The 27003-nt window shown below is 41.1% G+C and overlaps 1 protein-coding gene and 2 non-coding genes across 3 annotated transcripts in view; 2 read left to right on the top strand and 1 right to left on the bottom strand.

The window, feature by feature from the left end:
• PASD1 (PAS domain containing repressor 1) overlaps positions 1-26431 on the bottom strand; it is a 103895-nt gene extending 77464 nt beyond the window's left edge. The window contains exons 1-2 of the mRNA XM_049643306.1: positions 26234-26431; positions 12860-12926 (exon numbers count right to left, since the gene is read on the bottom strand). The gene's annotated coding sequence lies outside the window, so the exon portion shown is untranslated. The remainder of the gene's footprint in view (positions 1-12859; positions 12927-26233) is intronic.
• Positions 11314-11420, top strand: LOC125932420 (U6 spliceosomal RNA). The gene has a single exon (XR_007460591.1). It is a non-coding gene; the product is annotated as a U6 spliceosomal RNA (small nuclear RNA).
• On the top strand, positions 12477-12581 carry LOC125932444 (U6 spliceosomal RNA). The gene has a single exon (XR_007460612.1). It is a non-coding gene; the product is annotated as a U6 spliceosomal RNA (small nuclear RNA).
• Positions 26432-27003: the final 572 nt, after the last annotated feature.

Below are 27003 nucleotides of genomic sequence, written 5' to 3'. Positions count from 1 at the left end.
TGATGTCTGCCCCTAGCCCACCACTGGGGCCACAGTCAGACTGGTGTGTGCCTTCTCTTCTCCTCTCCTAGGGGCGGGATTCACTGTGGGGTAGCATGGCCCGTCTGGGCTACTTGCACACTGCCAGGCTTGTGGTGCTGGGGATCTGGCGTATTAGCTGGGGTGGGTAGGCAAGGTGCATGGGGGCAGGAGGGGCAGGCTTAGCTCACTTCTCCTTAGGTGATCCACTTCGGGAGGGGCCCTGTGGCAGCTGGAGGGAGTCAGATCCGCTGCCGGAGGTTTGGCTCCGCAGAAGCACAGAGTTGGGTGTTTGCGTGGAGCGAGCAAGTTCCCTGGCAGGAACTGGTTCCCTTTGGGATTTTGGCTGGGGGATGGGCGAGGGAGATGGCGCTGGCGAGCGCCTTTGTGCCCCGCCAAGCTGAGTCTGTCGTCTGGGGGCTCAGCAACTCTCCCTCCCTTTGTCCTCCAGCCTTCCCGCTTTCCGAGCAGAGCTGTTAACTTATGACCTCCCAGACGCTAAGTCGCGCTTGCTGTCGGAACACATTCCGTCTGGCCCCTCTGCTTTTGCCAGCTAGACTCGGGGGCTCTGCTTGGCAGGCAGGCTGCCCCTCCGCCCCGGCTCCCTCCCGCCAGTTCGTGGAGCGTGCACCGCCTCGCCGCCCTTCCTACCCTCTTCTGTGGGCCTCTCGTCTGTGCTTGGCTCCGGAGACTCCATTCTGCTAATCCTCTGGCGGTTTTCTGGGTTATTTATGCAGGTGTAGGTGGAATCTAAGTGATCAGCAGGACTAGCGGTGAGCCCAGCGTCCTCCTATGCCGCCATCTTCCAACCTCCTAGTACAAGTGTATCTCTTATTGGTTTTACAGTTTTACGAATTCTGTATGTTCTCTTAGTCTGAGGCAATACTAAGAAGCAAAAGTTTTGTACATTCTTCAACATTCCTGCAAGATATTTCCAGTTTTTATATGGTGCTGGAAAAACTAAACATGTTCCTGAAAGAAATCAACAATCCACTAAATTTCTAATCTTATTCCAATTAAGTTTCTTGATGTTCTATAAAACCTTTCCATGGTCCTGCCATTTCTGAAATTTCAGCAATTCATTCAATCCCTGTGCCCACTATACCTTGGCAGTGCACAGGTTTATGGGAAAGACTGACATCTACATAAATCCATGGATTGAAGGCAAGGGAATTATCACTACTGGGCTAGAAGCTTCACAGAAGGCATCTGAGACAATTATGCAATGGATCCAAAAGACCTCAACTGCTAAATGGAGAGGAGAGGACATCACAGGCAGAAAACAGAGTCTGAGTAAAGGTACCAAGGTGAAACATCATGGTATAGTGACATCAAACTGTTCTTACTGATGCCTAGCATGTGAACCCAGACAAATTACCTTGACCTTTCTGGGCCCCAGTTTCCTCATCTACAAAATGGGAATAATAATAGCACCACTTCACAGGGCTGTTGTGAAGATTCACTGAAATAATGGACAGCAAAGTATGATAAGAAACAGAAAGCAAAATGGTGGTTACCAGGGGCTGGGGGGAGGAGAAATGGGAGATACTGTTTAACAGGTACAGAGTTTCATTTGGGGATGATGGAAAGGCTGTGGAGATGGAGAGTGGCAATAGCTGCACAGCAATATAAAATGCATTTAACACCACTCGGCTGCATGCTTTAAAAATGGTTAAAATGATAAATTTTATGTCATGTGTATTCTACTACCACAATAAAAAAAAATGCAAAACGAAACCAAAAATAAAGTGCCAGGCTTGCTCAGCAAGCAACACAGTGTAACTGAAACCAAGAACACTAGGAAAGTAGTTGGGGCCAGAAGCAAAGAGTTTTGAGTATTAGGCTGATGAGAAGTGTGAATTTGATCTACCCTAGTATCCTGTGGGAACACTTGGAAGTGCTCTTACTTGAATTGATATTTTGTAATGACATAATCGACATTGGTATTTTACGAAGATCACCCTGGGAATGAGTTAGATGATTACAAAGAAGTTGAGGCTGAAAGAAAGGATGCCAATTAGACTTCTGCATTTTAAAGTGTGCCCCCCCCCCCAGCATGGTTGGTCTTGCCTGAAAGCAAATTCTCAAGCTGCTCCAGATCTGCTGAATCAGAATCCTCATGCTGCAAGACCTCTGGTAATGCCTACACACACTAACCTTTGAGAAGCATGGGGTTAGAAGACCTGAGGAGTTCAGCCGGTAGACGTTGAAGACTTGCAGTGGGACAGTGGCAGCAGAGATGGAGCCATAATCACCAAGATTTATGGAATTTAGTACATACATGCTAGGTTCTGTGTGTTGCAAAAACTACCATTTAATCCTCACAATAGCACCATGTGACAGGTGCTGTTACTTCCATTTCTCACATGGAATACCAACAAGTCATAAAAAGGAGGGACATTCTGCCACTTGCAACAACATAGATGGAACTTGAGAGCATTATGCTAAATGAATTGAGACAGAGAGGGGCGCCTGGGTGGCTCAGTCGGTTAAGCTTCTGACTTTGGCTCAGGTCATGATCCCACGGTTCGTGAGTTTGAGCCCCACATAGAGCTCTGTGCTGACAGCTCAGAACCTGGAGCCTGCCTCAGATTCTGTCTCCCTCTCTTTCTGCCCCCCACCCCCTGCTTGCATTCTCTCTCACTCTCTCCCTCTCTCTCAAAAATAAATAGTTTTTAAAAATTTAAAAAGAGAAAGACAAATAGTGTATGATCTCACTTACATGTGGAATCTTAAAAATATATACCACATAGCAACAGAGAACAGATTGGTGGTTGCTATAGGTGGTGGATGGGGGTGGGGGATATGGGAGAAGATGGTCAAAAGGTACAAACTTCCAGTTATAAAATAAATGAGCTCTGGAGGTGTAATTTACAGCCTGGTGGCTAAAGTTAACAATACTGTATTGTATATTTAAAAGGTGCCATGAGAGTAGATATTAAAAGTTGTCAGTACAAAGAAAAACACTGTGACTATGTAATGTGATGGATGTTAACTTATTGTGGTAATCGTTTTGCAATATATACATAAATCATTATGTTGTGCACCTTAAACTTAAACACGGTTATGTGTCAATTATATCTCAATAAAACTTTTTTTTTTTTTACCTAATGACCAAGTTCTCTCCATTGTTTGTTATTGAAATTCTATTAGCATCAGTTGTACAATATAATGATTCAATAATTCTATACATTTCTCGGTGCTCATCAAGATAAGTGTAGTCTTGATCCCCTTTATCTATTTCATATCCCCCTATTCCCCTCTGGCAACCATCAGTTTGTTCTCTGTATTTAAGAGTCCATTTTGGGGTTTTTTTCCCTTTGTTTTGTTTCTTAAATTCCATATGAGTCAATAATACTGGAAAAATTTTTTTTCAATTAGGGTTTAAATAACTTGTCTGAGGTTACATAGCTAGTACCTGACAGAACTGGGATTTGAATCAGTCTGTAAACATTGGTTTCATCATCTCCTCTGTACTTCTTTTCAAACCTCAGGGAAAATGAGTTTGCCCTGTCTTGTTCCACTACCCACTTTCTTTCTCTGTTATTAAACTCAGATGATTACTCTGACAGATCTCTAAACTATTTTGGAAGCCCAATTGATATGGACGACAGCATATGAATAAATGGGAAACTTCTGAGCTATCTAGCTACCCACTCAGGTGCAATCTTCTACATCTTGTCTCCCACCTTTGCCTGGGTTATACATGAAGCCCCTAAGTAACCTGCTTCCTAGTCAGGGATCAAACTGAATGTCCCTTCCACAAGCCTGTCCCATTCAGAATCCCAAGGCTATGCAAGAATTTGGGTGATCAGCAACAGGGAGGCATTTAATGTTTGTTCTTTTCCTTTCCTTATTTATGAAGAAAACTCAACATTTATTCCCCTTGGTTTCAACAACAGAAGTTCTCCAGAATTAAGTTTCTACCATATTGTAAAACAACCATCTAAAAGGAGTATAGTCAAATTCTTCATCTTTACCCAGTTATATGTCAAAACTCCTCAAGCATGAGCATCAACACTCTATTCCTACAAACAAAAGTTGTCAAGTTATTACCTTTCATACCTCCCTCTTCCTTGCCTGCTCTCGTTTGGGCCCATCTGATCAGCATCCATGGCCTGACTCTGGAGCCCACCTCTGCACTGTGGCTCACATTTGCCTGCTCCTGCCTTTCCTCCACGTCAGACCTCTCAGACTCAGGCCCTTCAGTTCAGTTCCTGCAACCACCCTGTTCTCATCGGTCTCCACTCTTACTCTGCTTCGGTCCATCCTCATGTAGCGGCCGATACAATCCAATACACCAACCTAATCTTGCCTCTCTTCCTGAAGTTCTCCCTTTGATCTCCCACTATCCCAGACTTACAAAGTGGCCCTGATCTCTCCAACAAGTAACTTATTCAATTCTCACATCAGCTCTATGAGGTAGGCTCTGATGTTGTCATCTCAGTTTCTCAGGAAACTGAGGCACAGTAGGGTGGCCCAAGATCACCCAGCTAGCAGGTGATCCATCTGAGATTTGAATATAAGGAGTCTGTTGTTGGGAGTTAAAAACTATACTTAGGGGTGCCTGGGTGGCTCAGCTGGTTAAGGGTTCACCTCTTGATTTCCATTCAGGTCATGATCTCACGGTTCATGAGTCTTAGCCCCACATCAGGCTCTGAGCTGACAGCGCAGAGCCTGCTTGAGATTCTCTCTCTCCTTCTCTCTCTTCCCCTTCCCCGCACACTCTCTGTCTCTATCTCTGTCTCTCTCTCTCTCAAATAAATTTAAAACAATAAAAATATTAAAACAAAAAATAAAAAAAAATAAAAACTACACTAGACTGCCTTCCATCCTTCGGCCACCGTTTCCGAGAAGTCTTCCCAGATTTCCCTCTAAGTCTTTCCTTCAAAGACCCCTATATAAACTGTGCCAGGGTGCCTGCGTGGCTCAGTCAGTTAAGCATCCAACTTCGGCTCAGGTCATGATCTCATGGTTCATGGGTTCAAGCCCTGCATCGGGCTGTATATTGACAGCTTGGAGCCTGCAGCCTGCTTCAGATTCTGTGTCTCCCTCTCTCTCTGCCCTTTCCTCCCTCGTGCTATCTCTGTCTCTCTGAAAAATAAATAAAAATACATACATACATACATACATACATACATTGTGCCCTGTGTGCATTAGAACGTAAGCTTCCTCAGGGCAGATTTTCTGTTCTCTATATGTACAAATTACTGGATATTTGTTTAATCCAATTAAATGTGTATAAGCACAAAAGATGATAGAGAGAATTTATGTTACCTCTTGTGAGAGAGCTAGTGCCAACTGCTTCACCTTCACAGCTCTCCTTTCTCTTTGCAAAGTTCACAATGGCAGAATATGGTCCTATACACCCAGATGATAGAAGAAAGGAAATGGGAATTTAGAATGCCAAAAATCAAAAGGATGTGGTCCTTAAGAGTCCTAGGATTTTAGAGCAGAAATGTTTTCAGAGAAATCCAGCCTGGTCAATGTCCAAAGCAAATTTTGTATACGGTTTGCCAACCCTATCATGCTTTAGGCTATTTCAAAGGGTCAGAGGATGGGTAATGGCCTATGGAAGCATTTAAACAAGATAAACGGATTCCAAGTCTCTCATATCTAATGGCTAAAGTTCTGTTCCACACCTTCTTTAATTGTTCAGGGTTATCTCCACTCAAATTCAACATTAGTTTGACTTAAAGTGCACAAAATGATGACCTGATATACATCATACACTGTGAAATGATTACCACGATCAAGTTAATTAACACATTTATCAACTCACCTAATTATCGTTTTTGTGTGGTAGGAACACTTAAGATCTACTCTCAGCAAATTTCAAGTATAAAATGCAGCACTCTTAACGACACTGACATTACTGTATATCTCCAAACTTAGTCATCTTATAAAGTTTGTACTTTTAAAACTATTGCTCATAATCCCTACATTTCTATATATGCCACTCTACACCAACCTTGATTTTCTAATAATCCATGAAATGTATAATATTCTCCTAATTGACATTTTTTTTTAATCTAGCAAGAACTAACAGGGAAGCACCAGTAGATTTTTATCCTATCTCTTTTAGATCTTCCTTTGATTTCCCTTAGACTTAGTCTGAATTCTTTTAGGACTCGGATAGACGAAAGCACCTTAACTTGAAAAGCTAAAGCACTGCACTTATTTGCATTCATGGAGTGCCTACTTTGTTCCAGGCTTGGCAATGCTGAACGTGGGAGTCCAAGGACAAGGATGGTACAGTCTCTGCCCTCGTGTAGTTGACAGTCAATAAAGGAAGAGGCATTTAGACCAATAGTTATAACCCCTCAATTAAAAAAGGATGTCATCATGTTAAGACAGTCTGAATTACCAAGGAACACACAGAACTGAAAAATATTGCAAACTTTTCAATTTAATTACCAAGAGTTTGTTTCTATCTCTTCTCTTTGAAATCACAGACTGGGATGGAACTTGCTGAGAATCTGTCTTCAGGCCTCTTGCTATAAGAGTTCCCAGAAGATGAAAACAACCTCCTTACAATGTTATTTTTATATTTAAGCAATAAAGTTCCTTTGGGATGGGGCCCAGACTCAGCCATATCTACTGAATTTAGCTTTATAGTAGTACGACAACAGAAAATTTTTCAAAAAAGTTAAACACAGTAATAATATTAGGTGACATTTATTAAACACTTGCTACATCCAAGGCTCTATTATTATCTTCCCCATTTTACACATGAGGAAAATGGAGTCTGGATAGGTTAGCTAACTTTTCCAAGACCACCCTGACAGTCAGTGGCAGTGCCTGAACATTCATTCACTAATGCACTGCCTCTTAGGGACTTGGCATGGGCCCTCTTTCAACACTCTTGCCCATCTGCAAATGTCACATGCCATCTCCCACCTACCCTCCTCCCACCCTCCCCCACTCCATCCTCCACCCATGACCTTCTAGCCAACTAGGAGTAATCACGAACATCTCATGTTTCTCCTAATTTTGGTTTCCCAGCCTATCAACAAATTACTTTGAAGTTATGTAGCAATCACATTTATGTCCAATACCTTTCTGCAAATGATCATGTCCTTGAAACTCACCAAAAATCATAAATATGCTGACAAACTGTCTAAACACATCAATGTCCTTTGCTGAAAAACATAGGGGAGTTTGGTTTCTATCTAGGTGAGAGCCCAGTCCCTTGACAGTGATTTGTGAGACATAAGATTTGAGTGTTTGAGAATCTCTGGTCTATAGCAAAGAGTGACAGCCTGGTGAACTTCAAGACTCTAGACAGCATCAAGGCTGAAGTGCAGCAGAACTCAGTCTTTGTAAACAGCAAGAATCTTGCAGTGCATTCCATCGACTCCTTCCTCCCTCGGCTCCCTCCAGTGGTTGGAGATGATGGGTTCCAAGCCTCTGCTACACCTCTTTCCCACTCAAGAGTTCTCCCAAAGCCCCCCTGCATGTTTTTTGCTGTCATTATCCAACTGGATGATGGCATCAAACCAAGGCTAATACTCTTAGATTCACTCAAGACCCAAGAACACATTGTTGAGAAATCTCCTAGTCAGCTATTTACACAGAAAAGTTTCCCTGTCTATCCTTCACACATCATAACTCTGTCCTATCTATGCCAACTACTCGTTGATACTGCAGAAAACTGAGCTACCAGAGCTGGCTGTGCATTGCCTCTCCTTCCAGGCTTAGTCAATGGACACATTCTTCCTCTACCTTGTTCTTTTTCTCTCCCCTTTTCCATCACTTAGCCCCTGTATTCCAATATTGGTTTACTTGTAAAAGAATCAACCCAAGAATTTACCAAAAGTAAGAACGAGAAACTCACGAAGTGTAATTGATAGTTTATCTGTAAAGGAAGGAGTATAAGGAAGGTGTTAATGGGGAAGGGCAACAGAAGAAACTCCTATATCCCAATATCCTGGTTCTCTTTCCCATATAACTCTTAGGAAAAGGTAGACACTCAATTGTGGAAGTAAAGGAATGCTTCCCCTCATCAGACAACACATCTTTCCTGAAGGGCTGTGTACAAGTTAAATCCCATTTATTCATTAGACATTTGTTAGACATTTTCAAAGTGAGGACTCTATGGCAGACCCTGGGGGATAAAGAGATTAAGTTGATATGGACTGCTCTTTGAGAGATCGGACTTGTAAATAGATAACTAAGAATACAAGGTTGAAACTGCTGAAATTTAAATTCACATAAAGTGCTTTGGAAGCTGAGGAGAAGGAACAGAGATTAGGGGCACAGAGAGAACCCAGGAACAGAGGCACAGAAGCTGGAATCTGATGTTATAGGTAGCAGGGAACATCTGGGTTAAAGTAATCATACTTTTTCATAAATGTAACCTCCTGAGCTCTGCCATAGTGAAGCTCACGGTTCCCTAGCTAGTGGAAGCTTGGGCAATCATTCTTAGAGCCACAGAGAAAGCAGACCTGAAACTCCTACAGAAGAAAAAACAAATCATTATCAAAAAGAACTATTTTGATCCATTATATTTCAAGAGAACTTCAATTTCATTCCATTGAGGAAAATCAATGTGTATAATCGTGTCTAACAATTAAAATAATGTAAAGCACTAAAGTATAGTCTCCAAGACTCTAGAAGATAAGCTCGTTCTTTCTTTCCTTTTCTTTCTTTGTTTTTCTTTCTTCTTTTTTCTTCCTCCCTCCCTCCCTTCCTCACTCCCTACCTTAGATCCTTCCCTTCCTTCCTCCCTTTCTTTTCTCTGTTCTTTACTTTCCTTTTCTTTCCTTTCCCTTCCCTTTCTCTTCCCTTCCCCTTCTCTTTCCCCTTCCTTCCCCTTCCCTTCCTTTCCTTTTTTCCTTCCTTCCTCCTTTCCGTTCTTTTTCTGTGCAAGGAACCACTAGTCCCAGAATAATGGCCACATATGTCTAGAGGTCCTAGATGCCTGAATTCCAGTGCAAGGAAGCAACTTTGCATGCTTCATGACTCAGCACCCAGGTTCGCTGGGATTGTATCTGGGTCCTGGGAATATAGGGATAGGCAGGGTCATAAGCAGGCACCTCTTGGAGACAGGCCAGGCTACCAGGCTGCCAGGCTGCCACTCTTGTTCCTAAACTGGGCTGCTGAGAAGCTCCTTCTTGTCTGCACATCTCCTCTTGACCTCCCATCCTCATTTTTGCCCCAAAATTGTTACTGAATGTGTAAATAAATTAATAAATGAAGTAACCATGCTTTAATATTGGCTAAAACACTGGATTTTGCAAATTATTATGTAAAATTTTAGAATCAAATCAAGATTATCCCCATGCTACTCTCATGATTATTTCAGTATGCCTCCTTCCCAAAACCATCTGAGGTTTGTGGGGTTCCTACAGAGTTATTCCTTTGCTCCTTACAAAAGCTGAGTAATAACTTATCATTTGACTTGGATTCTATAGATCTGCATAATACTTTACTCTTCATTATTAGTCATGTAGGGATAAAATTTCATTGCACATTATATTAGAACTTACAGAAACTAAAGGTTAATCTAGTCACTCCACTAATTCAAAAATTTTATTAAAATGACCAAGATACAACACACCTAAGAGGCTTATGTTGAACTTTCAAGTTTCTTTTTTTTTTTTTTTGATAGAGAGACAGAGAGAAAGACAGAGAGAGAGAGAGAGAGAAAGTGTGTGTGTGCAGGCAGAGGAGCAGAGGGAGAGGGAAAGAAAGAATCCAGAGAATCCCAAGATGGGGCTCGATCTCAGTTCCATGAGATCACGACCTGAACTGAAATCAAGAGTTGGATGCCTGACTGAGCCACTCAGGCACCCCAAACTTTCAAGGTTTTTAATTATGAGCCTTTACTGGCTCACAAAATAAATATTTGCTATGAAACTATCCATGTTAGATCTACCTTATATGCTATAAAAACAGACAGTGACCTTTTAAAATTATATATTAAATAAAATTCCAATCATATTCATTGAAAAGAAAACTAGCTGAAACCTGATGCCAAGGATTTCAAAATTTTTGCAGAATGGGAAGATTACTTTTTACTGTTTCTTTAAAGAAAAGTGAATTTGTCAAACCACATGCAAATTCAATTTTCTACCATGGAAAAAGATGGGTTCTCAGAAACATGGAATTGGATTTAGTCTGTGACCCTAATGGCTCAACAGATGATTCTTCAAAAAGAAAAAAAAAAATCAAATAATGTATTCTGAAACTCTTTTCTTTAACTCTTCTCTGAAGTAACATATCCTCCAAGCTTCCTTGGGAGGGAAATAAACTCTTTGTTGTCACAGGTGTTATGCTGTTCCCCACACTTCCTCTCCCAAGGACATGGACATGATTACTAAAGTCCACCCTCTTTAAGCCATGCAGTGCAGAGGGAGAGGAGGAGAAATCTCTGGCAACTGTCATCCCTGTGCAATAGCACCTAAGAGTAGAGGGGACTGTGCCAACAAATGTCATTCTTTGTTTTGGGGGCTGGTCATATTTTTCTATCATCTCTGAAGCAGAGAAAGTGCTAAGCCTAGAAGTCCAGTTTCTGAACCTACTAGAGATACCACAGGAATTTTTGTTACCTTCAAACCTGCTGGACCCTAAATCAATGCAAACATTCATGGCCAGTTGTCCTAGGAAGTTTGAAGTTGCAATTAATTGCTACTAATCTTCTTGCTCAGAGATGGCTAGTAAATCTTATTCCTGGGGAGTTCAAGAATACAAGGCTCAGATGCCATTGCTCACATCTGTTAAATGGCCTAATACGAGTAACCCAGACCTTCCTAAAGGTCATTGCTCCCACAGAACACAACACCAAAGGATGTTAATAAGTATGAAGCAAATACAAAAGTGAAGTGTTACTTGGTTGTGTACATTTGGAAAATGCTGAGTTAAATATAGTGAAACTGATTTTTTTTACTACAAGACATCTCAGGGCTTTTCATAGGTTTTAGGAGCACTGGGAATCGCCAAGATGACTTCACTGAGTCTTTGGTTTGCTTTACTTTCCATCCTCAAGCACCTTCAATGACAAGATGCATTTTAGCTTACAAATGACAGAAAGGAAACTTTGAAAACTTAACAATAAATGTTGAATGATATCTGGGATATAAATAACTGTCTGGGATCCCCCCCAAACTCTTATGAAGGGTCCAGGGGAAAATGAATGTGGTTAACTACAGAGGTCATTTCTAGCTGGTTCATGGGTTTTAGTCTGAAATTCTCCCCCAAATGTCCCCAACACAGCCTGCCCAAAAACCTGGGCACAACTCCAGGGATAAAGGGCTCACACCTAACCTTTCTTTTAAAGAAGAGTGGAAAGCAGTGCTCACTTTGGCAGCACACATAGTAAAACTGAAATGATACAGAGAAGATTGGCTTGGCCCTTATGCAAGGATGACAGCCAACTTCATGAAGCACTCCATAATTTTTATAGGTCAAATATATTTCAATAAAGCTGAAATTTTAAAGAAGGAAAACAGAAAAGACGTTCTTCTAACAGGAAAAAACCAAGAATCACAATTATTATTCATTACAAATGTGTCACCCTCAGAATTACCTATGTAAGAAAATGTTCTCTTTCATGCAAACAGTATGAGCCACAAATTAATATGCCCTTAATCTCTAACATCTAAATAATTTTGAAGCCAGAAACAAGGTAAAATCTGTTCACCAGGTGTACCACCACAGTGGAATTCCTATACTAAGGAAATATTCCCATTGTGGAATTTCAAGACTCCAAAGGACAATTTGTGTTTCTATTGGGATGTTTTTATAAAATGAACAATTTGGCATATGAGACATGTAAGTTCCATGCAATTTTTGAAAATATATTTGTGGAACTAACCAGCTGCATGCCTGGGGAAATACCCCTTCTGAAAGAAATGAGTGAGAATGAGTATAATAGTTACATTCTAAGATTTATAAACAGACTTTCTATATCTGTTCACTTGTTCATTACAGAAGTATCAAAGTTCCCAGAGAACCTAAACACTAAATTACATTCATTGCAATAAATATATATTACATTTTATTTTATATAATCACACAGTGCAAGGAAAATATGTAGGTTGAGTTTTCATTTATGAGAGAATATGATCATATACATATCTATATAAATATAAAATCAGATGCAAAAAAATTAACATTCAAGTTCAGTTCTGTTTGTATTTGTTCTCCAACTGAGTTTGCATGTGCGTATGTGTGAACACACACACACACACAGACACACACACACACACCCCTCAATCTAAAACCTACAATTTATCAAAACCAAAAATATCTTTTCTTTCCTTCACTTTACAGTTCTCTCAGGGAAATGGGTAGAGTGCTACATTTAGAGTGACCAAGTAGAATCTCTTAAGATAAAATATGAGTTGAGTTTAAATCTTTAGCTGGTGAAAATCAAGGACATCTATAAACAGATTTTTTTTGTGCTATCCAATTTCACATGCATTCAATTCACTAGTGTTAAGAATTGGACTGTGGCGCTTACTTCAGCAACACATATGCTAAAACTGGAACAATTACAGAGATTAGCATGTCCCCTGTACAAGGGTGACATGAAAATTCGTGAAGCGTTCCATATGAAAACAAAAAAAGAATCCACTGTGATTACATGATGTTACATCTTGACCTGTGCTTTAATCCTGACTGAGCATGTCTTGATTGTATGAATTATTGATTAATTCAGGTGTTATTATTATTTAAAAATGCAACTCATTACTTAGATTTTTCCCAATCACTTATGACTTGCCGATCAGTTTCAAAGCACAGAGGACTCTTACTTCCACTGGATTACAAGTGCACAGTAAAATATAAAAGGTAAGTCTAAAAAGAAAAGTCTAAAAGATAAAAACTGTTTTCTTACTCAAGAACAAGAAGTGAAGAAACTGATGGATGTTGTTTGTGGACAGTGGATGGTCTATCCAGATGACCTGCAAAGAAAGAAATATTTCTAGATCAAAAATAGTCCTTCTAGCAACACAAGGGAAGTCAATTATTATGTAACTGCACATTTACAATACAGAGACCCTTTTTCAACCACCAAGACTTTCCAGGTTAGAACTGACTTTTCCATACAGTGTTATGATTCTTATAACAATGCTTTGGGGTGGAGAAAGTAGGATTGCTCCTCACTCAAGAAGGTTCTTAAACTGCTTCTAGCTTCCACATAAAGTCAAATTTCCTTCCTCCTAATTCCAGCCCTCTTCAATCACCATGGCAGCCTGCTTGACCAAAGGGACTGAGCTTTCTGATGCTATCTCGTCCAGTGACCCTGATATGACCTCTAGAGGTGATATTAAGATTTGTTTCTATGCAAACTCTCCTTCGTGTACAATTAAGAAAAAAAAATTACATGTAATTCTTAACTTGGTTCATAGATAATGAAGTGTTGATGCTCAAGAATTTCTTCTAACTGGTGTTATGGACTTGCTTCGTGTTAAGCAAGCAGTATTCCCACCTTCTCTGAGGGACACACAATCCTTGCACCATTTGGGCAGTACCAACACTGCAGCCAAACAGTATGTTCCTAAAATAGAAATCTGTTTCTGATGTTTGGCAAACACTCCACAGCCTTTATGAGGCTTGAAGGCATCTGGATATCTGGATATATAAGTTTGGATCCAAAAAGACATCATTTTCCCAGAATCATGTAGAATGCTCTCTTATGCATGTTCTTCTCAGATTCCTCCTCCATGAGCCCCAAGGAGTTCACTGTCCACTACTCTCTCAGGGCACTGGCCACTTTCTAGGGAGCCTAATTGCTATTTGAGCTCTTGTTGGTCCCCCTCCAACACTGGAGTATGAGCACAAGGCTAGAATCTGGTCTCACTCCTCCCTGTCCCCAGCATCTGGCACAGAGTAGAAGTGCTAAAAGCATGCATTGAAGGAACCATGAGCCACACCACTGTTTACATCTTCTGAGTGCCAGGAAGTACTTGCCACTACCCAGACACACGCTCTTCATTGCCTGACACCCACCCTTTGCTCAATGACAGTCTCCCTTCCTGGAATGCCCTTCCCTGTGTCTTTACTGATTGAAGCCGCATCTATCTTTCAAAGACACATTCCCCAAAGCACCTTCTCCAAGATTGATTTTCTGATCCTCTCTCCAGTACCCCTGATGGCACCTGCCCTAGTTGGCACTGTATCAAAGTCATGTGTTGCCAGTCTCTCCCCTCCATGGGGGAACAGGATTAGTTCCTCTCAACAACTCATGGCTGTCTGAACCTAGCCTGTAAAACTGTGAATAATAAATCACATTCAGCTGGGTGAGGATTGTGGCAAGAGCTTGCTCTTTCTCCAGAGACCCTAGAGTTCAAGAAAAGAATGACTAAGGATATAGAAAAATATGTAGGAAAGAAAGTAGGAGAGATGACTTCATATGTGGAGCCCTCTCTTTACATAAAAGTATATTTTAAGTGAACCATTGAAAGAGGTCTGAGTGAATCCTTTAATTAAGAATCTGATAGGTGGGGCGCCTAGGTGGCTCAGTCAGTTGAGAGTCTAACTCTTGATTTCAGTTCAAATCATGATCTCAGGGTCATGGGATAGAACCCCGTGGCAGGCTCCACACTCATGGAACCTGCTTGGGATCTGCTTGGGATTCTCTCTCTCTCTCTCTCTCTCTCTCTCTCTCTCTCTAATAAAAATAAGATAAAACAGCCAACTAGTGAAAGAAAACAAAGAATATGATACTGGAACACTTCATAGCAGAACTTTCTAAACTGGAATATTAACATACATAAAATTACAGAAATACCAAACTTGAGACAAGAACATGAAAGTATTACTTACAGATTATATTGGAATATTTTAGGCCATTCTTAGTCCATATTTGGTAAGGTCCATTCTACTTGACTACATAGGAAGCTACCAAGGGAGCACGAATTGTGTTTTCAGGAATCTGAGTCCTACACTTCTAGTTTCTGGGCAAATCAGGGTGTCTACAGTGATTTCCAGTGCTTCCATTTATTTGCTCAGTTGTTCAGGTCCCAAATAGTTACCCACTATGGGCAAGGCACTGTGCCAGTTAGTGTCACTGATACTGCTGCTGTTGCTGTTATCAGCCCTTAAAGCTAAAAGAACTACAGAAAATCACAATTATTACTATTTCAAAGAAGAGCTACATAACTGTCAAAAAGAATTCTCTAAAAATTAAGTAGTTGGAATGTTGAAGAATCAAACGGGAACATCAATGTGGTCAGACAGGCTGGGTTGTCTACCTGAAGACAATAACATTTTTATTTAATTTGTAAGATAGCTGGACACTACTGCAAATTTCTGAGAAAGTGACTACCAAGATCAAACCAACTCTAAGTGAGATGATGCAGGGGACTCAAGCAGGCAGACTGAGGAAAGGCTGGAGTTTAGAAGGCAGTTGTGGAAGGAAGAGAAGAAAGTTGCAAAAGGGTGGATTTCAGACATGCTTTAGCAGAGGCAGACTAATAAGAGAAGGGACAAAGGGTAAGCTAAGAGGAAGATGTGATACTATCTATCATAATGGGCCTGGGGGCAGTGCAGGTTGGAGTGGTTGAAGGTCACAAGGTCAGAGTTGTCTTTTACTAAAGGGAAACTGGGTTAGAGAAGAGTCTAGAGAGAAAATTCACCAGGTTCTCTTGCAGGTTTAGGCATCAATGAAACATGCAAGAAAACCCACCTCTTTTTGACAAGAATGATCAATTTGACCACACAGACATGAGAGATATTTGGACAGATGACTTAGAGATCTCTTCCAGCTTGGGAGAGTCCACAATTCTACAAGACATGTCCGGAGAGAGTATTTAAAATCTGACTAATCATTGGAGTGCCCTAAGGAAGTGATTTAAGGAGAAGATAAAATCTCAAAAATATTCAACTAGAAAGATGGAGGGAGTAAGCAGCAGCTTCTTTACTCCAGACAAAAACAAGGAAGGCCAGGATCAGAAAAGGAATGAAGAGAACTAGAAACAAGAGATAAAGACGTAATATATTTTGCATAACGTCAAAGAACAACAATTTCAGCACTGCCAAACTCTATGCCACTTTAATCTGTTCCACTTGAGGAATAATTTGTTCTTTGTCAATATCTTAATCATAAGAAGTTTTTGCCAGTGGTCAATTTATTAGCAATGGCATTTACAAAACCATTTCAATTAGCTTTTTTTCCTAGGAGCACCTAACCTGGGAGATCTCCCACCCAGCCCTGCACAAAGCCTATCTGCCCAGAAAGGCTTAGCTGGCCTCTGTCACGGTGGGGGGGGGTGGCTTTGGACAAAGAAAATGGATTTGCATAAAGGTGGTTAGCTGAGCACAGCCCCTATGTGAGGCTATACAGTGTTGAAAAGGCCATTCTCCAACCTGGCAGTGTAATCCTAATGGAGAGCTTTTGTTCCAGAGGCTGTGGTAGGCTGCTTTATTCAGCTGACAATCCACAGTAAAAGAATGAATGAACCACCTCCTTTTGGTAAAGCCAAGGCAGCTGGCAGCCCACAAGCCCCACAGCTTACCGAATAAGAGCCAGGACAATTGTTAGCCCCAGACCCAAAAGGTGCTCTGTAACGGAGTGCCCACTGCTAGTGCTCCTGGCTGCATGCTGGGTGTTCACCACTCAAGACAAAGTTCCCCAGGCCACCTTCACATCAGAAAGGAGCTATGGGATCCGAAAGCGCCAGCAAAGTCCTTCCCTTACAATCCTTCCAAAAGACACCCAAAACCTTTCGTCACATGTAGCCCCTTCGCTAGCTTTGTAGAACACTATAATCATTTCCCATTAGAATGCTGAGAAAGAGCCAGCCTTCTTGTTCCTTCTGAGATTTCCTTTTTAAAAAGAAATTCAGTTTATTTCTCTTATTTTTAAGAGTGTTAAATTTACAAAATGGAACAGAGAAACTATGCAAACACAATTCTACCACCCCGGGACAAATATTGTCACTTTGTATGATTTCTTCCCAATCTTTTTTATGTAACTGTGAGAACTCTGTAAATACAGTTTGTTCCCAAGGCAAGTCTAACTGATCCCTATTTTCCAACTAAGGAACAAGCCCTTTAGAAGTTAGATGGTTTCTCCTAACTTATTTTAACCCCCTTATCTTAAGGTATTTCCCAACCTAACCTCCAGTTCTCCTCAACCTTATTCCACTCTTCCATAGACCTTAGACTGCCTTATCAAAAAAGTAGGGAAGTTGTCTCCAAGAATCTGTTGAACAATTTTTTAAGGGGGCCATTTCCATGAATGAAAACCCACATGCAACAAAAATAATTTAAGATCAATATATGAATTATGTGCCAATATCACATGAATGATCAAATATATATTTATATAAATATATAAAGTATATATAATATACACATGTAAATATGTATATTATACATACACACACACACCATTTTGGTAAAAAGTTTCCCAATTTGTTAGCCACACGGTTCTCAAATTAGAAGAGGGGCCAAAGAAACCCTCCATTTCCCGAATGAAAGATTGCAGACCTACTCACTTAAATGATATCCCTAATTGTTCCTGACTCTTGGCTTCACCAATGCCAAAGGCCCCTCCTGCCCACCCCACTCCCAGCCCCCACTCCCGCCCAGTTCCTTTTCTTAATGCTGATGGTTAAGACACAGCCACATTAAAGTGAGGCTCTGCAAATGCCCTTACTGAAAACTACAAAAGCCTATCTGTTTGATATACTTCAAATGCTTTCTGTGATCACATATGTTGGAACTTCCTACCAAAGGTTCCAACTTGTTTGTTATGGAATATAGAGAAAGATGAAACAGCTTTCACTGAATTTCCAGATTTTTCACATTGATTGACTTTGTTTGTGAATTTCACCTCAAAGTGTAATCGGTTAGTGCAAACCTGCTTGTTACTTTAAAGCTTTCTCATTTCCTGAGAACAAACTGAGGGCTGTGGGGGGGTGGGAGGGAGGGGAGGTTGGGTGATGGGTATTGAAGAGGGCATCTTTTGGGATGAGCACTGGGTGTTGTATGGAAACCAATTTGACAATAAATTTCATATATTTTAAATAAATAAATAAATAAATAAATAAATAAATAAGCAAGCTTTCTCATTTCTAAGCACTGTGTGGTCCACACCATACAGCACAGCTCACACCTAGGTTTCTTGAGATCAATGCAAATGGAGCTCATACTAGAAAAGGCAAACAGTAAGCAGCCTTTATGAAGTCTTATCTGCAGAGTACCCATGAATGTTTCAAAGTAGGTTTGACACATCCTGAGGAGGACAGTGAAGCTTCCACAACTTTTCACCTATATTAAGGGAGACACTTATTGCTTCCTATGAGTAAACAGCTGACTTACAAGTTCATTCTCCTAAATGGGATACCTTAAGTTAGAGGCTAGCAAGCTAAAAAAAATACTTGCTTTAATTCACACTTTAAAAATTATTAATCCAATGGCTTGACTAGGGGAGGTTGCAAAACTAGTGGAAATCAATGGTATTTTTGAAGTCAGAATGCTTGGGACCTAGTCCCGGTTCTGTGCTAGCCATGTGACCTTAAGCAAGTCATATGGCCTCTCTGATCACCTGTGAAATGGTGCTAAGCCCTGAATTCCTGACCCCATAAGGTCCTTTCAGGAAGATCAGATACCATAAAGGAGGACAAGTTCCATGAAAGGTCTAAGTTGCACTGCACACCCATGTATTTGGTGAGTGCTCCAAATGATAAGGTTCGCCTTAACCTTGAAAGTTAAAGTTCACTTAAACAAGGATACAAGTAGCGTAAAGATACACTGAGAGTACAATACCTCTTGGATGGCTTTCTCCTGAAAAGCAATAGCGTTCATGAATTCAAGAAATACTGCAGCAAGTAAAATGAACATCACCAAAAAAGAAAAAATCTTGGAAGACTGTGTGCATACATATATTATGGTTAAATATCAATGCAGAGAGAACACTAAGCAAATTCATGAATTTATGCTTTAATTTCCAAAGCTAAATATTAGTTTGATTTGAGTAATATCTAGTGTGCTTTGATCTCAGGTATTAGCATATAAAAGGCTGACCCTTAGCTCCCTGTCCTTCCAGAGGTACAGCTTATTATGTACCCAGAGGTACATTTATTAGTGGCCATGAACACTCTATAATCAAAGAACAACCTGTTACTTAAACAGTGTGCTTAATTGTGAGAAATAGAATCAGAAGAAAAACTCATCAACCTCCAAAGCATCCTTCCCTAGTGTGACATTAGCTAAACTCAAGTCAGGACACATACTCCACAAATGCGCATCAAATAATAAGAACAATATTCTATTCCTCATAAACAACATTTGTAAGTCAATTTAATGTTGATGCAGTGTTTGGGAAAAGCCTTATAGAGATCTTACACTCTTGATAAAGGACAAAGGGAAAAGATAGTTTCTCTGCAGAGTGTGAACTGGGAGGCCTACTTCAAAGGCAGTTTACATACCCTATTAAAAAAAACCTGAGAACTATTTAACTCTTGTCTTTCAAGGGACTGATGTTCTGGGATCATCACCTTGAAAACCCAGTGGGAACCTTTGTCACACATAGCTTGCTCTTATCAACATTCAGATCCAGCATAAGTTACATGGGCATGACAGGGGACAGAGCAGCTTTTTATGGCTGGAGTGGGAAGGCATGCCTCAATTTCCCCACACCAGAGCCATAAAGAGGTGCCAATAGTCCACAGAAGCCTCTGCCAAAGGGAAACCTCCATGACTCTGGGTCTTTATTTCCAGCCCAGACGGTTCCCTTGAGCTCTGACCCTGGATGCTTGCTTCCTAGATGTTCTACCAATAATACCTCACACTCAGGTTCTAAATTTGCCCAAAATGCTCATGCTTCGGCACTCCCCATCTCAGTAAGTGGAACTAGTCATACAAGACAGAAAGCTGTGTAGTCATTCTTAGCAGCCTGCTCTGCATAACCCTCACCCAAATCTAATCCATCACAGAAAGTCCCGATGGTCTATCTCTGAATCAGATGTACTATCTGTAGAGGTCACTTTTAGGCAACAGGCTTGAACAATGGAAACTGGAGTAAGGTAAAAGGGCCCTCAGTGACCACTAGGCTGAATGCAAACAGGCCCATCAGGTGACCCACCTCAAAATACCCATAAGCCCTAGCTGACTAATGGGCTACTTACAACCAGGCACAAGTACCAAAAAAGGAAAACTCCATACTTTCTCATACCTCCTCACCTCCCCACCTTCACTATGACCCCCACCACTGCCTCCTGGCACATAATCTCTCCTTTGCTGTCCTGTCGGTTGCCCCCTTGCACTGTATTCACTAAACTGCTAGCTCCTTTGTTCTGCCTTGAGTGAATTCTTTTGCCACCTGCACCATCAGCCTCCACCTGATCAGGTCACCCCACAGTATCTAGAATCATACTCTTTGTTAAAATCCTGTCATTGCTCCCTACTGTCCAAGAAATGAAAGACAACTCTTCCAACTGACCCACCTGATTGTGGTTCCCCAACCCTCCTTCTATGGCTTCAGGACAACCACCCTCACTTGGCCACCTCCTGCTTTGGAAAATACCATGCTTCTTCAGTCCTCCTTGATTTTGTTCATCTATGCCCTTCCCTCTGCTTTTCTTTCTAAGGATATGGAATTCATCCTTCAAAGCCTAATCTAAATCCTCTTCTTTGAGAAAGATGTGCTAAGGTCCAACTGGCCCCCCAGGGGAAGTCAGTCACTCCCTCCTCTCTTGTTCCAAGGATGCTGTCACATATTCAAGCATAATACAAGCACTTTGTGATATAATCTCCCCACTAGCCTGTGGGATCTCTGAAAGCAGTACCTCTGTCTTACTCCATCAGCTTTTCACCAGTTCCCAGTTCCAAGAATGTGAGTGTGTTGAATGACATTTTAATTGAGGCTAAAACCAGAAGAGTTAAGCTATACTTTTATCACAATTTTTTTTGTTTTACCACCATTAACCAAGTGCTTTCCCCACAACATAATTACATTAACCTAAACAGCTTTCAGTTAATCTAAGAGGAGTAGGAGCATTTTTTTGTCCAATTCATTCTAATCATTCAAGAATCTGGGTACCTGTGAATTGATTTGAAAACCAATTTGCACACAATGGTCCTGGCTTGGTTGGGGGAGGGGAAGGAGATCCTATACCTGTTCCTGGCAGATAGAAGGGTCCAATTCTCTCCCCTCCCCAAAAGTGCCAGGCCATGCTCCTCATGCTCAGAGGCATAGATTTCTCTGTGCAATGACTGACTGATGTTGGGGCAGGGGTACCCAGGCCTTCTCATCACTAAGCCCAAACCTCTCCAATCTGGCCATTTTGGTCCACATACATTCAAAGTCATGAGCCAAATGCTTTCCAGCTATTCCCTGGAGTTTAATGGAAAAAATCACCTTTCAATGCCTTGGTGTAGTCACACCTCAATGCTCCCCTTTCTTTTGGAACATGCAGAGAAATAAGCAAAACAAAGCTATGTACTTCAGACACAACTGGACTCTTTTATTTTTTAGAGCAAGCACTTCAGTTGGCAGTATTTGTTTCTGAATGTGATCATTGTGAATACCTTTTGGAGTGAGTAAAATAAATTGGCTACCTATTTGCAGAATTAATTGCTTAATTTTATAAAACAGGAGGAATTTATGATTCCTCCAGAAATTACATTTTTTCCCTTGTACAGGTGCAGCTCTGGGTAAGAGAAGGACTCTGTTAAGAAGTTCTGTCATCGCCTGGGATGGGCTTTCAGCCTGAGAATCACTCTCTGCCCTGATATTCAGAGTCAAGCAACTAACCTCAAAATAGGAGAGAATACATAGGATCAAAACAGGAGTTCATTCCATTATGAAGAACAAGGAGAAATTTATTACCGTACTATTTTATTTACCTATGGAGATACACCATACATGAAAACCTTTCTCAGAACTGCTTAAAAATATATTTTCCTGATATAAATAACAACATTCACAAGGTAAGGACCCAAAAGAGAACCATTTAGTAGTAAAATAACCAACCAACATGAGAAAACCCAAGTGTTCCTCCCTGCAAACACCACCATCTGTAATGGTCTCACCCGTCACCCAAGGTCCCCTGTCACAGCAAACCACACTTCAAGCCACTGAGCTATATAAATAAAGAGCTATCTGCATTTTAATCCATTACAAATGTAATGACCTCAGCCGACCAAGCCAGAGCCATGGATGATTCACTGGCCTGCTTGCTCACACTGTTTTCCCAGTATCAAGTAATGAGAACTCCAGGGCTCCTCATCTGCCATTTTAAATTAGAAAGGGAAAAAAACATACTTCTCTGAGGGGTTAGTCACTATATAAAAAATTGATCCTCTTATTTCTTTAAAAAAATAAGTCAAAAAATAATAATTCAAAATTCCCTTAATTAGTATAATTAACATTATTCTTGCTTTAAGATTCCTTCTTCATGTGTGGGGTCAGAGAAAATAGTAATCTACTGACGACTACACCCCCCAGAGGAACAGCAGGGACCATACAGACCTTGCCCTGTCCTTTTTTTCCTCGTTTCTTTCTCCTGGCCTTGCCAGATTTACAGCTATCTATTCTTTTATCTTTCACGTTTTGTTTCCACCTGGGAAAGAGCAAAATTCCTTGAAATCTTAAAAATACTAGCTTCTAGTTTGCTCAAAACCTCTGAGTCACTTGGTGCGTTAACTGTGCTTCTCACGTGCAACGGTATTTACACATTCATGTTTTAGAATTTGATATAAAGAATTGATTTAAGAATTGATCACATCTCATGGCCACTTTTTTTCTTTTGGATATTTCTATTTTCAAACCCCTATCACATGGCTTCATGGTAGCTTTACTTTCAGAGTTATAAATGGTGCCACTATTTACAAGCAAAATTTGACTTTATAGAATGAAGGTAGTAAGTGTCGGTCACAAAGTAAAATTTGGGACCACTGATAAAATAATTCATTGAGTTTCTCTAGCAATACACTTAGTTCATCTGGTTGGTTATTAAATAAAAATTCTGTTTCCTTAATTCATAGGAGACTTAAAAGCTACAGCAGCCTCCACCCCTAATGCAATGCAGAACATGCTATTCTTCCTTTTATTGATAGAAAAATTATTCAAAACTGCCAGAGTTCCCTTCCCTCTCACACCCAATTTGGCTATATTTGTCAAAGAAAGAACAGTTTCATAAACATCAATTTAAACACAAGAAAACTATTTTAACACATGTTGTTCTGCCAACCATAAAAGCTTCTCCTCAACCTGAATTGTTCACTTTGTTTAATTTGTTCCTGTTTATTTACTTTGGGGGGTCCTATTTACTTATTGCTGTAGGGGCATTTGTTTATATTTATCTAGGCTTCAGTTATACATACTACAGCTTTTTAGATTCATACAGGGGGTTCAGCTTTTACATTGGCATTACTCCATCTTAAACGATGGATTTTCTGGAGTAGCTGAGAGTTCTATGCTCAGTCTGGATGGGCTCAGATATGAGTCCTAATGCAAACACCTTATCTTTTAAACATAAAACCAAATGATACCTCAAGTGGATCCTTTAAAAATCCACTATTGCAACATGGCCTTCAAACTTGGAAAAGTCTGCAGTGTCACAGTTCACCAGCTGCTCAGCCTACTAAAGCCAGGTAAATCTCTTGCTTTCCTTCTCCCCTCAATTGTGCTAATGTGCCTTGGACAGCCTCTGGCTTTGTTACTCGCTCGCTTTCCTCACAAATCTGTTTCTGAGGTTTAGGCTGATACTGGGAACTTTCTAGAATTTTCCAAAGAAGAGTCAAAGAGTGCCTCCTGCAGTGCTACCTGCGATGGTATCCCTATGGAGGCCTCAAAACACCAGCAAACCACCTGTGCACCCAACCATCCTCCCAACCAGGCATCCCTCCCAGGGTGTTCTAGAAGACATCTTTCTGAACTCGCGGTGATGAGAAAATGACAGCGAGCCCGCAGTGATGAGAAAAGGGCAGCGAGCCTGCAGTGATAAGAAAATGGCAGCAAGCCCGCGGTGATAAGAAAATGGCAGCGCGCCACCCAAGGCCTGTTACCTCACAGAAGCCCTCACCAGCCTGCGTTCACCTTCTTCCCTCTCAGAGGCGTCCAATTTGAGGAGCCAGTGCCTGGGGCCCAGGGGCGCTGAGGAGCTGGCAGGGGCCAGATGAGAGCCTGGAAGCTCCTCCTTGGCCTCCAGTCCTCACGGAAAGCCGTGAGGGTTGGTCAACGAAGAGCAGCCTCAGATTCCTCAGATGATGAAACACCTAAACCGGCTATGCTCCCAGGGTACCTAGCGCTGAAAAAGGGGCAAGGTGCATTTCCGCCTTGACCTAAGCTATTGGGGTTGCGTAGAACGCCTCCGGAACTGGGATGCAGGAAGCTCCTTCCGCTCGGCTCCTGGCTTCCGACCGCCAAGGTTCCGCTTCAGCATAGGGCACTGGCCGGGCAGCACCTGCTGAGGTCTATGGAGCCCAGAGATGGGGTCTTTTGGGTCCAATCTGGGCTCCATAGTGGAGCTAAAGAAGCTCAGATCTCCTGCTAATCAAAAGGGCCCTTATAGCCTGAGGGGAACCAAAATTTCATCCATGGTTGAGGAGCAAGTTGAGTATCAAGCTGAGCATGAAGTCCCGCCGGGTCAATGCCACTCAACAGGGGCAGCTTCAGTGGTGCTTGGAGCCCCAGAGGTGAAAGGGAGGACAACTGTAGGCTGTTCTCCTTGACTTGTCATCTTTTTAAGCATGACAGTGATCCCAACTGCAAGACAGCTTTCTTTCATACTTCCCAGTCTGCCCTCCTGGCCAGCCTTTCCCACAGAGACATCCACCAGGGCTTTGCAGGGTTGCCCTGCGCCATGCAATTGGACTTCTCAAGTCTGTTTTAAAGATTCTCAGAGAAGGCAATTCCACCACTTCCCTCAGCCACTCATCACAGAATTGAGAAAGGAGTAGATTTAACATGACATGTTGTTTTCTCAAGCTGGCCAATTTTATGACAAGTTAAAAAGACCTTCAATGAGTTGAAAAATTAAAAACCAACTTTAGTTCTAATCCAGCATACAGTATGGGATGAACAAAGTAAATATTAATGTCATATCATTAATATTAAACTTTTTTTCATAATAGTGACAAACTTTGTCCCTCAAAACAAGAAGGACATGCCACAGAAAGGGCTCCAGAACTTTCCCTCTCCAATGCAACGTTTTGGATTTCTAAACTAAATACTCAATCATTGCATAAAATATATGTATATGTATGATGTAAAAATATATCAAAACAGCATGTTGTACACTTCAAATATGTCTTTTTTAAATTTGTCAATCATATCTCAATAAATGGGGGCAGTGCATCACTATGAGGGGAGTCTTTGGATATATTCTTTCCCCATTATAAAATTAAAGTTAAAATTCTAGTACCCCTGAAACTAACATAGCATCGTGTGTCCACTATACTTCCATTAAAAAAAAAAAAAGTTAAAATCCTAAACTTTTACGGAGTTTAGAAAGAAGCTCCTAAACTCATTTTCAAGAGGGACTCATTTTAAAACATCATGAGTCTTCCCAAAGTGCATTTTAAATAAACCATTTGGATTTGTAGCTACAGTACAGCCTTCAGGCACCACAAACTCTAATTATGAAGCTTAAAAGCTTCACCTTGGCATGACATCTGAAATAACCAGGAAATGGTAAAACAGAAAGTTGTTTAGTAAGGTAGGTATTTACATAACACTTCCTTAAATCCTAAAGCACAATGTTGCATTGGGGCAGAAGAGCCAGGTCCCATCTTCCGACTGTCATGTTCTTCTCATCCTAAAACAAATCAATTCTTTTAGTGCCAGATTACATGCAAGAGGGTAAGGACAGCATGTAGGTATGTATTACTTGTCATTGGTAGAGCATATCATCAGCATTAATTAACTTTGATTATACAATTAGTATTGAGTTGTCAAAGACAACATTCAAAACAGAGGGATTATTAAAAGCATTCATCCTAATAATGATCAACCAATCTTCCTCAGAAACAAACCAGGACTCGCCCCCAAAAGCAGAAAGATTAGCAGCAGCAGAGCAAAGCAGGAAGAGTTTGGGCTTAAGTATAAATCATGGCTAGTCTTGGAGAATGTAATTAACTTCTCTCAAGCCACCGTGTCCTCTCACCAATGGGACCAGTAATAAATAGTACCTGCTCATATAGGAGGGAGGATTTGATGGGATGATGCATGCAACTTGCCCGGCACAGAGCCAGGCAAGAAGAAGGCCGTGGCCAGTGGGGCTATAATTACCATCAGGAAGAACAATAAAATACTCACCAAAGGCGGGCAGGGCTTCCAGATGTCCATCCCTTCGGAACACAGCATGCAGGATTTGGGAGACTTCTACCTGAGCTTCTTCTGGTTTTGCTTTACCTCTGGTTTTTCTCACAGGGGACCTGCCAGTATCAGAGACTAGGCATTCCTCTGCAAAGAAAGGACAGCCATGAGTAGTCTCTACAGCAAGCCCCCAAAATTCCATGGAAATTTCCAAAGGAATTTCTTGGATGACAAAAACAAAACAAAACAAAAAAACAAATGATGTAAGGTTTTATCTCTATGTGGGCTTCAAACTGCTGGTTGTTTGCTTCATACTCAAAGATAAGTTATCCCAGGGGCGCCTGGGTGGCGCAGTCGGTTAAGCGTCCGACTTCAGCCAGGTCACGATCTCACGGTCCGTGAGTTCGAGCCCCGCGTCAGGCTCTGGGCTGATGGCTCGGAGCCTGGAGCCTGTTTCCGATTCTGTGTCTCCCTCTCTCTCTGCCCCTCCCCCGTTCATGCTCTGTCTCTCTCTGTCCCAAAAAAAAAAAAAAAAAAAAAAAAAAAAAAGATAAGTTATCCCATTTTTACATCTCTTGAGGGAAAAGAGAACACACTCGCACAAAATCGACATCAAGCCACTCCTGGCTTATAAGAACACCCACACCTTTGTTCATCCCCAGTTCAGTCAGATACCATTTTGCAAAAATGTAATATTTCACTACATCTGAAATACATGGATCAATGTGTGATTTCAGTTTCCATTAAAAGTCCCCCATTTTTCCTGGTAT

Source organism: Panthera uncia, chromosome X, assembly GCF_023721935.1.
Source record: "Panthera uncia isolate 11264 chromosome X, Puncia_PCG_1.0, whole genome shotgun sequence".
In the NCBI taxonomy this organism is placed as follows: domain Eukaryota; kingdom Metazoa; phylum Chordata; class Mammalia; order Carnivora; family Felidae; genus Panthera; species Panthera uncia.
The sequence above is the reverse complement of the archived record's forward strand: the minus strand, read 5'-3'. Positions and strand labels throughout refer to the sequence as shown.